This window comes from Balaenoptera borealis (genome assembly GCF_965194805.1).
Source record: "Balaenoptera borealis genome assembly, chromosome: 20".
Taxonomy (NCBI): Eukaryota; Metazoa; Chordata; class Mammalia; order Artiodactyla; family Balaenopteridae; genus Balaenoptera; species Balaenoptera borealis.
Window position 1 is genome coordinate 31,971,480 of NC_138879.1, and position 13,881 is coordinate 31,985,360.

The 13,881-nt window shown below is 38.9% G+C and overlaps 2 long non-coding RNA genes across 2 annotated transcripts in view; one reads left to right on the forward strand and one right to left on the reverse strand.

Annotated features, from left to right (window-relative positions):
- LOC309618328 overlaps positions 1 to 3,191 on the forward strand; it is a 673,944-nt gene extending 670,753 nt beyond the window's left edge. The window contains exon 2 of the long non-coding RNA XR_014238417.1: positions 3,025 to 3,191. This is a non-coding gene — a long non-coding RNA (uncharacterized lncRNA). The remainder of the gene's footprint in view (positions 1 to 3,024) is intronic.
- LOC309618326 overlaps positions 1 to 13,881 on the reverse strand; it is a 60,208-nt gene that overhangs the window by 27,162 nt on the left and 19,165 nt on the right. The gene's annotated exons all lie outside the window — the stretch shown is intronic.

Genomic DNA, 13,881 nt, shown 5'->3' on the forward strand with positions numbered 1-13,881 from the left:
TAATTGATACTTATAGGACATTCCACCCAAAAACAACAGAATACACATTTTTCTCAAGTGCTCATGGAACATTCTACAGGATAGATCATATCTTGGGTCACAAATCAAGTCTTGGTAAATTTAAGAAAATGAAAATCGTATCAAGTGTCTTTTCCAACCACAAAGCTATGAGACTAGATATCAATTACAGGAAAAGATCTGTAAAAAATACAAACACATGGAGGCTACACAATACACTACTTAATAACGAAGTGATCACTGAAGAAATCAAAGGGGAAATCAAAAAGCACTTAGAAACAAATGACAAGGGAGACACGACCACCCAAAACCTATGGGATGCAGCAAAAGCAGTTCTAAGAGGGAAGTTTATAGCAATACTAGCCTACCTCAAGAAACAGGAAATATCTCGAATAAACAACCTAACCTTGCACCTAAAGCAATTAGACAAAGAAAAACAAAAAATCCCCAAAGTTAGCAGAAGGAAAGAAAGAAATCATAAAGATCAGATCAGAAATAAATGAAAAAGAAATGAAGGAGACAATAGCAAAGAACAATAAAACTAAAATCTGGTTCTTTGAGAAGATAAACGAAATTGAAAAACCATTAGCCAGACTCATCAAGAGAAAAAGGGAGAAGACACAAATCAATAGAATTAGAAATGAAAAAGAAGTAACCACTGACACTGCAGAAATACAAACGATCATGAGAGATTACTACAAGCAACTCTATATCAATAAAATGGACAACCTGGAAGAAATGGACAAATTCTTAGAAATGCACAACTGCCGAGACTGAACCACGAAGAAATAGAAAATATGAACAGACCAATCACAAGCACTGAAATTGAAACTGTGATTAAAATCTTTCAACAAACAAAAGCCCAGGACCAGATGGATTCACAGGCGAATTCTATCAAACATTTAGAGAAGAGCTAACACCTATCCTTCTCAAACTCTTCCAAAATATTGCAGAGGGAGGAACACTCCCCAACTCATTCTACGAGGCCACCATCACCCTGATACCAAAACCAGACAAAGATGTCACAAAGAAAGAAAACTACAGGCTAATATCACTGATGAACATAGATGCAAAAATCCTCAACAAAATACTAGCAAACAGAATCCAACAGCACATTAAAAGCATATGATAAACCATGATCAAGTGGGGTTTATTCCAGGAATGCAAGGATTCTTCAATATACACAAATCAATCAACGTGATACACCATATTAACAAATTGAAGGAGAAAAACCATATGATCATCTCAATAGATGCAGAGAAAGCTTTCAACAAAATTCAACATCCATTTATGATAAAAGCCCTGAAGAAAGTAGGCATAGAGGGAACTTTCCTCAACATAATAAAGGCTATATATGACAAACCCACAGCAAACATCATCCTCAATGGTGAAAAACTGAAACCATTTCCACTAAGATCAGGAACAAGACAAGGTTGCCCACTCTCACCACATTTATTAAACATAGTTTTGGATGTTTTAGACACAGCAATCAGAGAAGAAAAAGAAATAAAAGGAATCCAAATCGGAAAACAAGAAGTAAAGCTGTCACTGTTTGCAGATGACATGATACTCTACATAGAGAATCCTAAAGATGCTACCAGAAAACTACTAGAGCTAATCAATAAATTTGGTAAAGTAGCAGGATACAAAATTAATGCACAGAAATCTCTTGCATTCTTTTACACTAATAATGAAAAATCTGAAAGTGCAATTAAGAAAACACTCCCATTTATGTATGCAGAAAATTATAAGACACTGATGAAAGAAATTAAAGATGATACAAATAGATGGAGAGATATACCATGTTCTTGGATTGGAAGAATCAACATTGTGAAAATGACTCTACTACCCAAAGCAATCTACAGATTCAATGCAATCCCTATCAAACTACCACTGGCATTTTTCACAGAAGTAGAACAAAAAATTTCACAATTTGTATGTAAACACAAAAGACCCCGAAGCCAAAGCAATATTGAGAACGAAAAATGGAGCTGGAGGAATCAGGCTCCCTGGCTTCAGACTATACTACAAAACTATAGTAATCAAGACAGTATGGTACTGGCACAAAAACGGAAACATAGATCAATGGAACAGGATAGAAAGCCCAGAGATAAACCCATGCACATATGATCACCTTATCTTTGATAAAGGAGGCAAGAATATACAGTGTAGAAAAGACAGCCTCTTCAATAAGTGGTGCTGGGGAAACTGGACAGCTACATGTAAAAGTATGAAATTAGAACACTCCCTAACACCATACACAAAAATAAACTCAAAATGGATTAAAGACCTAAATGTAAGGCCAGACACTATCAAACTCTTAGAGGAAAACATAGGCAGAACACTCTGACATACAACACAGCAAGATCCTTTTTGACCCACCTCTTAGAGGAATGGAAATAAAAACAAAAAGAAACAAATGGGACCTAATGAAACTTAAAAGCTTTTGCACAGCAAAGGAAACCATAAACAAGGCGAAAAGACAACCTTCAGAATGGGAGAAAATATTTGCAAATGAAGCAACTGACAAAGGATTAATCTCCAAGATTTACAAGCAGCTCATGCAGCTCAATAACAAAAAAACAAACAACCCAATCCAAAAATGGGCAGAAGACCTAAATAGACATTTCTCCAAAGAAGATATACAGATTGCCAACAAACACATGAAAGAATGTTCAACATCATTAATCATTAGAGAAATGCAAATCAAAACTAAAATGAGATATCATCTCACATCGGTCAGAATGGCCATCATCAAAAAATCTAGAAACAGTAAATGCTGGAGAGGGTGTGGAGAAAAGGGAACCCTCTTGCTCTGTTGGTGGGAATGTAAATTGATACAGCCACTATGGAGAACAGTATGGAGGTTCCTTAAAAAACTAAAAGTAGAACTACCATATGACCCAGCAATCCCACTACCAGGCATATACCCTGAGAAAACCATAATTCAAAAAGAGTCATGTGCCAAAATGTTCATTGCAGCACTATTTACAATAGCCAGGACAGGGAAGCAACCTAAATGTCCATCATTGGATGAATGGATAAAGAAGATGTGGCACATATATACAATGGAATATTACTCAGCCATAAAAAGAAATGAAATGGAGGTGTTTGTAGTGAGGTGGATGGAGTTAGAGTCTGTCATACAGAGTGAAGTAAGTCAAAAAGAGAAACAAATACAGTATGCTAACACATATATATGGAACCTAAGGGGAAAAAAAAAAAAAGGTCATGAAGAACCTAATGGCAAGACGGGAATAAACACACAGACCTACTAGAGAATGGACTTGAGGATATGGGGAGGGGGAAGGGTAAGCTGTGACAAAGTGAGAGAGTGGCATGGACATATATACACTACCAAACGTAAAATAGATAGCTAGTGGGATGCAACCGCATAGCACAGGGAGATCAGCTCTGTGCTTTGTGACCACCTAGAGGGGTGGGATAGAGAGGGTGGGAGGGAGGGAGATGCAAGAGGGAATAGATATGGGAACATATGTATCTGTATAACTGATTCACTTTGTTATAAAGCAGAAACTAACACACCATTGTAAAGGAATTATACTCCAATAAAGATGTCAAAAAAAAAATCTGTCACACTGAAGTTGGAGCTAATATTGAGATTAATAAAAATAGCACTAAATTAAAAAAAAAAAAAAAGAACTGAAACTCCTGAACCATCACGAAGCCTCTAAGTAAATAATAATATTCCTTAACCATTCTTTTTGCATCTCCTAGAAAGAAGTTAAGGGATCACCAGACCATGATTTACTAGTTTGCTTTGCAGGAACAAGATCAATTACAATCACCGATGACACATTGACTCACAAGATGTATCCAGGGAGTCTGCAACTGAGGTCTTATCAGGAAGCGAAAATCACAAAGAACCCCTCCCCTTTACCCTTTCTGCCTTTAAAAACCCTGCACCCCAGTATAGCCAGCAAGATATATTTGAGACAAGCCTAGGTCTCCTATCTTCCGGGTTGGCGCCGCCCAGACTAACAAACTTTTCTTTGTTCCAAACTCCAACGTTTTAATTTGTTTGGCCTCAACTGTGCACTGGACACATGAACTTGTGTTCAGTGAGACCGTTACTGTTACTGAATCCAAGTTTGCACTGCTCATTGCACGACAGGCCAATAAGTTGAGAGACAAGGTGTTGGGGCAAAGAATAGCGACTTTATTCAGAAAGTCAGCAGACCAAGAAGATGGTGAACTAGTGTCCCAAAGAACAATCTTACCTGAGTTAGAATTCAGGCTTCTTTTACACTAAAAGGGGAAGAGGGTGTGGCAGGTTGTTGCAGACTTCTTGATGCTGGCCAGACCCCAGAAGGGGTGTGATAATCCTTTGTTCTTGCAACTATCCACATAGGTCTGGTCACTATGTTCCTGTAAACCTCCAAGACAAACATTATTTTCTGTAATGCAGCTTTTTTTTCTCTATGTGAGTGAAAAAGTGTTATGCCTTTAAAGGTCAAGCCTGGGAGGCAGAGCCTTGAGAAAGGGCTACTATGTATATTTCAGGCTATAGGCAACATTCCTTTACAAAGGTGCAGAGCCAGCATGACTAAGCACAGACAACAGAACACGAAGGTTAGAGCTAAAGGAGTTGATCCAATATGGAGTCAGATTTGGTCTTCTTGTTACATTACTATGAGGTGTCAACATTATCTCCTCCCTAGAATTAGGTCAATTACTCTTACTAATATAGTAACTCCAATATTTTACTGCTAATATACTGGACTAAAGAACCCCAAATGACCAGATGGCAGCTATAGCATTAGGTCTAGTGAAATCCTTACTGTGGTCCTAGTAGAATGGTCCTCCAGGAACTATGGCCGCTAATGAACCTATAGTAGTGACGACATATTTAAGATCATTTAAAAATCAAAATGGAGTAACTGTGGTTCAGGCATCCAAAATGAATCTGAGTGCCATTGTGGATATGGTTTCAGACACATTCCAAAATTACTGAGAACTTGAATTTTCTCTGAACTGTATCAAACTCAAGGACACCACCAGGCCTTTTTCAAAACAATATCTGCTAACAGCTGCTAGCTGCAACCTTGTAGTCTCCAAGTCCTTGCCCCCACCCTTTCAACTACGTAATTATTTCTGACCCCAATTGATCCTTTCTTAACAAGCACCCTTACTTCTTGCCAGCTCCAATCCTAATTCTTGACAAACCTAATTCTCGCGGTTTTTTGCCTTTACAAACCTCCCCCATTTTTTAGTCCAGCAGAGCACAATTCAAGTGCTTCTTGGATCTGTGTCTCCTGGGCTGCAATCCTAACAAACATCAAGTAAACACATTGTTTGCCTCAACCAGGTCTCTGTTCTTAGCATTCTTGGTTAACACCAGTGAAGAAAGGGTGCACAGTTTGTTCTCAAAAGATCCCTGAAAGTGGTAATGAGAGGGACCACTCCTACTACCAACCCTTGAATTCTCTACCTCTCAGAGCACAACAGCACACAATGGCTGTTGACTCAAATACCACATCTTAGAGAACAGCACTCCAGCCCCACATGGTATTGCATTTAAGCATGTAAGTGTGCATTTAAGAGCTCTTTCCAATTTTCTGTCAGGCTTGGAAGCTTCAGCGTGCTAAAGTATATGGCAGGACTAGTGGATGACATGGCCATATGCCCACTACTATCCCTTCTTTGTTATTAAGCAGGTCAATTGCCCATAGAGGTATTATGTGAGATCCTATGTCAGTAAAACAGACATTGTCTGAGTCCTCAAATAGTAGGTTAAGGCATTGCAGATAGGAATAAATAACTTATCCTCAGACTATGCATCAATTTTGGTAAGGATAAACTGCTGTCACCTCCAGTTTGGAAGTGTTTCATTGCAATCAGATTGAAACCAAATGGCTGTTTGATGTCTCTTCAATGGATGGTATGATACTATGAGCTCAGACTCAGTCAGCTCGATCAGTCTCTGAGAGGGAACCCAAGCTGTTTAGTCCATGAATAAACTATAGCCTAGAAAACATAGCTACTCCATTCATGGACTCACTGTGCATTCACTGGGTGACTAATATCCAGCTGATTGTTTGATGCCATGCCCAAAGTGCATCTTCTCTAATAGGTATTTACATGAGACAAACAGATTCAGGTTGGGCCTATGGAAGGTTTATACACATTCTTCTTCCCCAGACTTCTCCATCTCTGAATTTCTAATCATGTTCCTCTAAGCCCCTGCCTAACCAATCAAGCCATTTACCATTGCCAAGGAGTCCATGCATATACTTTCTTCAGTCCACTTTTCTCTAAATTAATTGATGCCTAAGTCCATTTCTTGAAGCTCTGCACACTGGGAAGATTCCCTTCCCTCATCATCACCTTTCAGCACTACCTTAGTCAGGCTGCAGTGCAGTGGCAGTCCATTTTCAACCCACACCAACTACCATGCTCCTAAATCCATGAACAAGGCCTGAGGCTTTCCCTTCTCCATCAAATCAAGTAGTATGTGAGTATAGGAGAAAAAAGGAGAAAAAAATAGAAATAATGACTGAAAAACCTTCCAAATTGGTGAAAAACAGGAACCTACAATCCAAGAAGCTCAGTGAAGCCCAAGCAGGATAAATATAAACAAAACCACATCCAGGCACGTTATAGTCAGATTGCTGAAAATGAAAGATACAGTCTTAAAAGAAACAGTGTCGGGGGGTGGGCAAACAAATACATACAGAGGAACAATGATAATCATGATGTCTGGTTTCTCATCATAAACAATGGAGGTCAGAAAACAATGAAAAAATATTTTAAAGTAGTTGAAAGAATGTTGGATGGAAGATGGCCGTATCTTGATCACCCCTTTCAAGGAGAGATGGAGTTTATTTCAATTACCCTTGAAGGTGTGCTGGCTCTGTGCCTGCTTAGCCAATACAATATGCCTGACGTGATGCTGTGCGAGTTCTGGGTCTAGCCTTTAAGAGGATTGGCAGCTTGTGCCTTCTTTTCCTGGAACATTTGCTCCCCTTCGGAACCCAGCTGCCATGCAGTGAAAAGCCCAAGCTGAAATGGAGGTCATGTGTAAACACTCCAGTCAGCAGCCCCAGCTGAGCTCCCAGCACAAAGCCAACAACAACAGCCAGCCATGAAAGTGAGTTATCTTGGATTTTTCAACCCATTTGTGCACCCAGACTAGTGTATCTCTGTCTGACCTCACATGGAGCAGAAGAACCACCCAGATGATTCCAGTCAACCCACAAAATCATGAAATATAATAAAATGCTTTTCTTTTAAAAGGCCTATGTTTCACGGTTGTTTGTTACACAGTGTCAAATAAAAAACAAATATGGACTTAGTAGGGAGACACTTTATTCAAAATGATTATTGCAAGGAGAGGAGGGAGAGACTATTGCAATAGAGAGAATACTTTGACCATAAGATCTGCAAGCATCTCAATGGTCAGGTAAAAAAGATTTTTCTTTTATAGAGAGGAGTAAACAGGCTAGAAAGAACAGGGTGTAGGGACTTGGTATGGAAGAGTGGTATGATCAGATAATGATTTACCCTGAGGCCAGCCTGTTTCCCAAGCTCTTAAGAAGAGACTATATGCTGGTACAGGGACGTGGGGGAATTAGAGAATCTTACCCAAGTTTAGTTAACAAGCATTTTGTTATGATTGATCAGTGGGGACAAACAGTTTAGTTAATCATTCATGAAGCAGAAAGCAGGAATTTGGAGGATCCAGGACTGTCATTATCATAGGTAAAGGGGGGATATTCATGAGTCTTACCTAGGTCATATGAGAAAGAGTGTTCTGTGCAATAAGCCATCTTCCTGAACACAGAACACTGGGGAGATTCCTTTAACCACTGTTTTCCAGGAGTACAGGACTAGGTAAAATTCAACATCATCAGTAAATATATTTAATAAAAACAACTGCCAACCCAGAAATCTATATCCAGGAAAAATTCTCTTCAAAAATGAGGGCAAAATACAGACATTTTAATGAAATAAAGCTGTGAGAATTTATTGAAATTGGCCTATAGTATAAGAAATACTAAAAAAAAAAAATCCTGAGGCTGAGTAGAAATGATACTAGACAGAAACTCTGATCTACAGGAAGGAATGAAGAGGTGAGGCAAGGGTAAGTTGAAATACATTGAGTAAAAGAAGCTTGTGGGGATGGTGGTTGCCTAGAGGGGACAAGAGGAACATTTCTAGGATAAGGGAAATGTTATAACATCTTGTTTGGTGTGTTGATTACATTTCTCAAAATGTATTGAATTGTACATGCAATATTTTTGTTTTACTGTGAATAAATTTTAGCTTAATTTTAAAAAATTAAAAATAAATTTCAACTTCTATCTCATATATAAAAATTAGTTAATAAAGGAAAGGTAAATTTTTAGAGTTTTTGAAAATATTTTCATGACCTCAGAGTAGGAAAGGACAAAAAAAAAATAACCATAAAAGGAGAGATGATAAATGTGTTCCCCTTAAATTAAGAACATCTAGTCAGGAAGACCTTCAAGATGGCAGTAGAGTAAAACGTGGAGATCACCTCCCTCCCCAAAAATACATAAAAAATACATCTACATGTGGAACAACTCCTACAGAGCACCTACTGAACATTGGCAGAAGACCTCAGACTTCCAAAATGGCAAGAAAATCCCCACAGACCAAGGTAAGACAAAAGAAAAAAGAAAAAAAACAACAACAAACAAAGGAATAAGGACAAGACCTGCACCTCTGGGAGGGACCTGTGAAGGAGGAAAAGTTTCCACACGCTAGGAAACCCCTTCACTGGTGGGGACGGGAGGTGGGTGGGGGGAAAGCTGCAGAGCTATGGAGGAGAGTGCAGCAACAGGGTTGCAGAGGGCAAAGTGGAGAGATTTAGACACAGAAGATCAGTGCCAACCAGCACTCACCAGCCCAAGAGGCTTGTCTGCTCACCCGCTGGGGCAGGTGGGGGCTGGGAGCTGAGGCTCAGGCATCAGAGGTCAGACTCCAGGGAGAGGACTGGGATTGGTTGCATGAAGGCAGCCTTAAGGGGGTTAGTGTGCTACATCTAGATGGGAGGGATTCTGGGAAAAATCTAGACTTGCTGGACAGGCAAGAGACCATTATTTCGGGATGCACAAGGAGGGGGGCTTCCTGCTCCATGTGCCCACAGGTGGCAGAGCACCACCTAAGTGAGGCCCAGAGATGGGTGAGAGCTACGGCTATCATCTTCAACCCCAGAGGCGGGCACAGACCACTACCACTGCCGCTGCTGCCACTAAGGGTTCTGTGTGCGAGTGCAGGTCACTACCCCAACTCTCCCAGGAGCCTGTGCAGCACGCCACTGCCAGGGTCCCATGATCAAGGGCGAACTTCCCTGGGAGAACATATGGCACACCTCAGGCTGTTGTAATTTCACACCGACCTCTGCCGCCACACACACTGCCCACACATCCCAACTGTAACTGCTGTATGCCCCTCTCCCTTGCCTGAGTGAGCAAAAGAGCCCTAATCAGCCGCTACTTAAACCCCTTCCTGTCTGGGTGGTGAACAGACATCTGAGGGCAGCCTACACACAGAGATGGAGCCAAAAACAACACAGAACTGCAGGAGCTGTGTTAACAAAGAAGAGAAAGGGAAATCTCTGCATGCAGCCTCAGGAGCAGTGGATTAAATCCCTGAAATTGGCTTGGTAAACCCAGCATCTGTGGAATACCTGAATAGACAAGTGTTCCCAAAATTGAGGCAGTGGACTTTGGGGGCAACTGTGGACTTGGGGTTTCCTTTCTGCCTTTGATTTGTTTTTGTTTTTATGTTTATCTTAGTTTAGATTTTAGTGTTTGTTTTCATTTTTAGGTTTGTTTATTGGTTTGGTTGGTCTCTTCCTTTTTCCTCTCTCTCTTTCTGTGAGTGTGTGTGTATATGTTTCTTTGTGTGATTTTGTCTGTTTAGTTTTGCTTTTACCATTTATTTTAGGGTTCCGTCTGTTCTTTTTTTTTTTTTTTTCTTCCTTTTCTTCTGTGCCATGCAACTGACAGGGTCTTGGTGCTCTGGGCAGATGTTGGGCCTGAGCCTCCAATGTGGGAGAGCTGAGTCCAGGACATTGGACCAAAAGAGACTTACCAGCCCCATGTATTAATAATCGGCATGAATGCTCCCAGAGATCTCCATCTCAACACTTAGACCAAGCTCCACCCAACGGCCAGCAAGCTCCAGTACTGGACGCCCCATGCCAAACAACTAGCAAGACAGGAACACAACCACACCCATTAGCAGACAGGCTGCCTAAATTCATACTAAGTTCACAGACACCCCAAAACACACTACTGGACATGGCCCTGTGCAGCAGAGAGATATGATGCAGCCCCACACACCAGTACACAGGCAACCAGCCCAGCCCCCACCAGGAAGCCTACACAAGCCACCGAACCAACCTCATTCACTGGAGGCACACATCAAAAATAAGGGGAACTAAGAACCTGCAGCCTGCAAAAAGGAGATCATAAACACAGTAAGTTAAAAAAAAAAATGGGAAGACAGAGAAATATGCAGCAGATGAAAGAGCAAGGCAAAAACCCAACAGACCAAACAAAAGAAGAGGAAATAGGCAGTCTACCTGAAAAAAATTCAGAGTAATGATAGTAAAGATGATCCAAAATTTCTAAAATAGAATGGAGAAAATACAAGAAAGCATTAACAAGGACCTTGAAGAACTAAAGAGCAAACAAACAATGAACAACACAATAAATGAAATTTAAAATACTATAGAAGGAAACAATAGTAGAATAAGTGAGTCAGAAGAATGGATAAGTGACCTGAAAGATAGAATAGTGGAAATAACTACCACAGAGCAGAATAAAGAAAAAAGAAGGAAGAGATTTGAGGACAGTTTCAGAGAACTCTGGGACAACATTAAATGCACCAACTTTCGAATTATAGGGGTCCCAGAAGAAGAAGAGAAAAAGAAAGGGTCTGAGAAAATATTTGAAGAGAATATAGTCGAAAACTTCCTTAACATGGGAAAGGAAAACTGCCTTAACAAGGGAAAGGAAATAGTCACTCAAGTCCAGGAAACACAGAGAGTCCCATACAGGATAAACCCAAGGAGAAACAGGCCAAGACACATATTAATCAAATTAATGAAAATTAAAAAGAAAAAATATTAAAAGCAGCAAGGGAAAACCAACAAATAACATACAAGGGAATCCCCATAAGGTTAACAACTGAACTTTCAGAAGAAACACTGCAAGCCAGAAGAGAGTGGCATAACATATTTAAAGTGATGAAAGGGAAGACCCTACAACCAAGATTACTCTACCCAGAAAGGATCTCATTCAGATTTGAAGGAGAAATTAAAACCTTTACAGACAAGCAAAATTAAGAGAATTGAGCACCACAAAACCAGCTTTACAACAAATGATAAAGGAACTTCTCTAGGCAGGAAACACAAGAGAAGGAAAAGACTTACAAGAACAAACACAAAACAATTTTAACAATGTTAATGGGAAGATACATAACGATAATTACCTTTAATGTAAATAGATTAAAAGCTTCCACCAAAATACATAGACTGGCTGAATGGATACAAAAACGAGACCCGTATATATGCTGTCAAAAGAGACCCACTTCAGAACTAGGGACACATACAGACTTAAAGTGAGGGGATGGAAAAAGATATTCCATGAAAATGGAAATCAGAAGAAACCTGGAGCAGCAGTACTCATATCAGACAAAATAGAATTTTTAAAAAAAGACTATTACAAGAGACAAAGAAGGACACTACATAATGATCAAGGGATCAATCCAAGAAGAAGATATGACAATTGTACATATGTATGCATACAACAGAGGAGAACCTCAAGACATAAGGCAAATGCTAACAGCCATAAAATGGGAAATTGACAGTAACAAAATAATAGTAGGAGATTTTAACACCCCATTACACCAGTGGACAGATCATCCAAAATGAAAACAAATAAGGAAACACAAGCTTTAAATGACACATTAGGCCAGATGGACTTAGTTGATATTTGTAGGACATTCCATCCAAAATCACCAGAATACAATTTTCTCTCAAGTGCATATGAAACATTCTCCAAGATAGATCATATCTTGGGTCACAAATCAAGCCTTGGAAAACTTAAGAAAACGGAAATCATATCAAGTATCTTTTCCAACCACAGCGCTATGAGACTAGATATCAATTACATGAAAAAATCTGTAAAAAATACAAAAGCATGGAGGCTAAACAACACGCTACTAAATAAACAAGAGATCACTGAAGAAACCAAAGAGAAATTTTAAAAACCTAGAAAAAAATGACAGTGAAATCACGACAACCCAAAACCTATGGGATGGAGCAAAAGCAGTTCTAAGAGGGAAGGTTAGAGCAATACAATCCTACCTCAAGAAACAAGAAAAATCTCAAATAAACAATCTAATGTTACACCTAAAGGAACTAGAGAAAGAAGAAAAAACAAAACACAAAGTTATTAGAAGGAAAGAAATCATAAAAGTCAGAGCATAAATAAATGAAATGGAAACAAAGAAAACAATATCAAGGATCAATAAAATTAAAAGCTGGTTCTTTGAGAAGATAAAAAAAATTGATAAACCATTAGCCAGACTCATCAAGAAAAAGAGGGAAAGGACTCAGATCAATAAAATTTGAAATGAAAAAGGAGAAGTTCCAACAGACACCACAGAAATACAAAACATTCTAAGAGACTGCTACAAGCAACACTATGCCAATAAAATGGACAACCTGGAAGAAATGGACAAATTTTTAGAAAGGTAAAAACTTCCAAGACTGAACCAGGAAGAAATAGAAAATATGAACAGACAAATCACAAGTAATGAAATTGAAAATGTGATTAAAAATCTTCCAACAAACAAAAGTCCAGAAACAGATGGCTTCACAGGGGAATTCTATCAAAAATTTAGAGAAGAGCTAACAGCCAGCCTTCTCAAACTCTTCCAAAAACTTGCAGAGGAAGGAACACTCCCAAACTCATTCTATGAGGCCACATCACCCTGATACCAAAAGCAGACAAAGATACCACAAAAAAGAAAATTACAGGCGAATATCACTGATAAATATAGATGCAAAAATCCTCAACCAAATACTAGCAAGCAGAATCCAACAACACATTAAAAGGATCATACACCATGATTAAGTGGGATTTATCCCAAGGATGCAAGGACTCTTTAAAATATGAAATAAATCAATGTGAAATACCATATTAACAATTTGAAGAAGAAAAACCATATGATCATCTCAATAGATGCAGAAAAATCTTTTGACAAAATTCAACAACAGTTTATAATAAAAACTGTGGGCATAGAGGGAACCTACCTCAACATAATAAAGGTGACATACAACAAACACACAGCAAACATCATTCTCAATGGTGAAAAACGGAAAGCATTTCGTGTAAGATCAGGAACAAGACAAGGATGTCCACTCTCACCACTATTATTCAGCATAGTATTGGAAGTCCTAGCTACGGCAATCAGAGAAGAAAAAGAAATAAAAATAATACAAATTGGAAAAGAAGAAGTAAAACTGTCACTGTTTGCAGATGACATGATACTATACATAGAGAATCCTAAAGAGGCTACCAGAAAACTACTAGAACTAATCAATGAATTTGGAAAAGTTGCAGGATACAAAATTAATGCACAGAAATCTCTTGCATTCCTATACACTAATGACGAAAAATCTGAAAGAGAAATAAAGGAAACACTCCCATTTACCACTGCAAAAAAAAGAATAAAATACCTAGGAATAAACCTACTTAGGGAGACAAAAGACCTGTAGGCAGAAAACTATAAGACACTGATGAAAGAAATTAAAGATGATACAGACAGATGGAGAGATATACCATGTTCTTGAATTGGAAG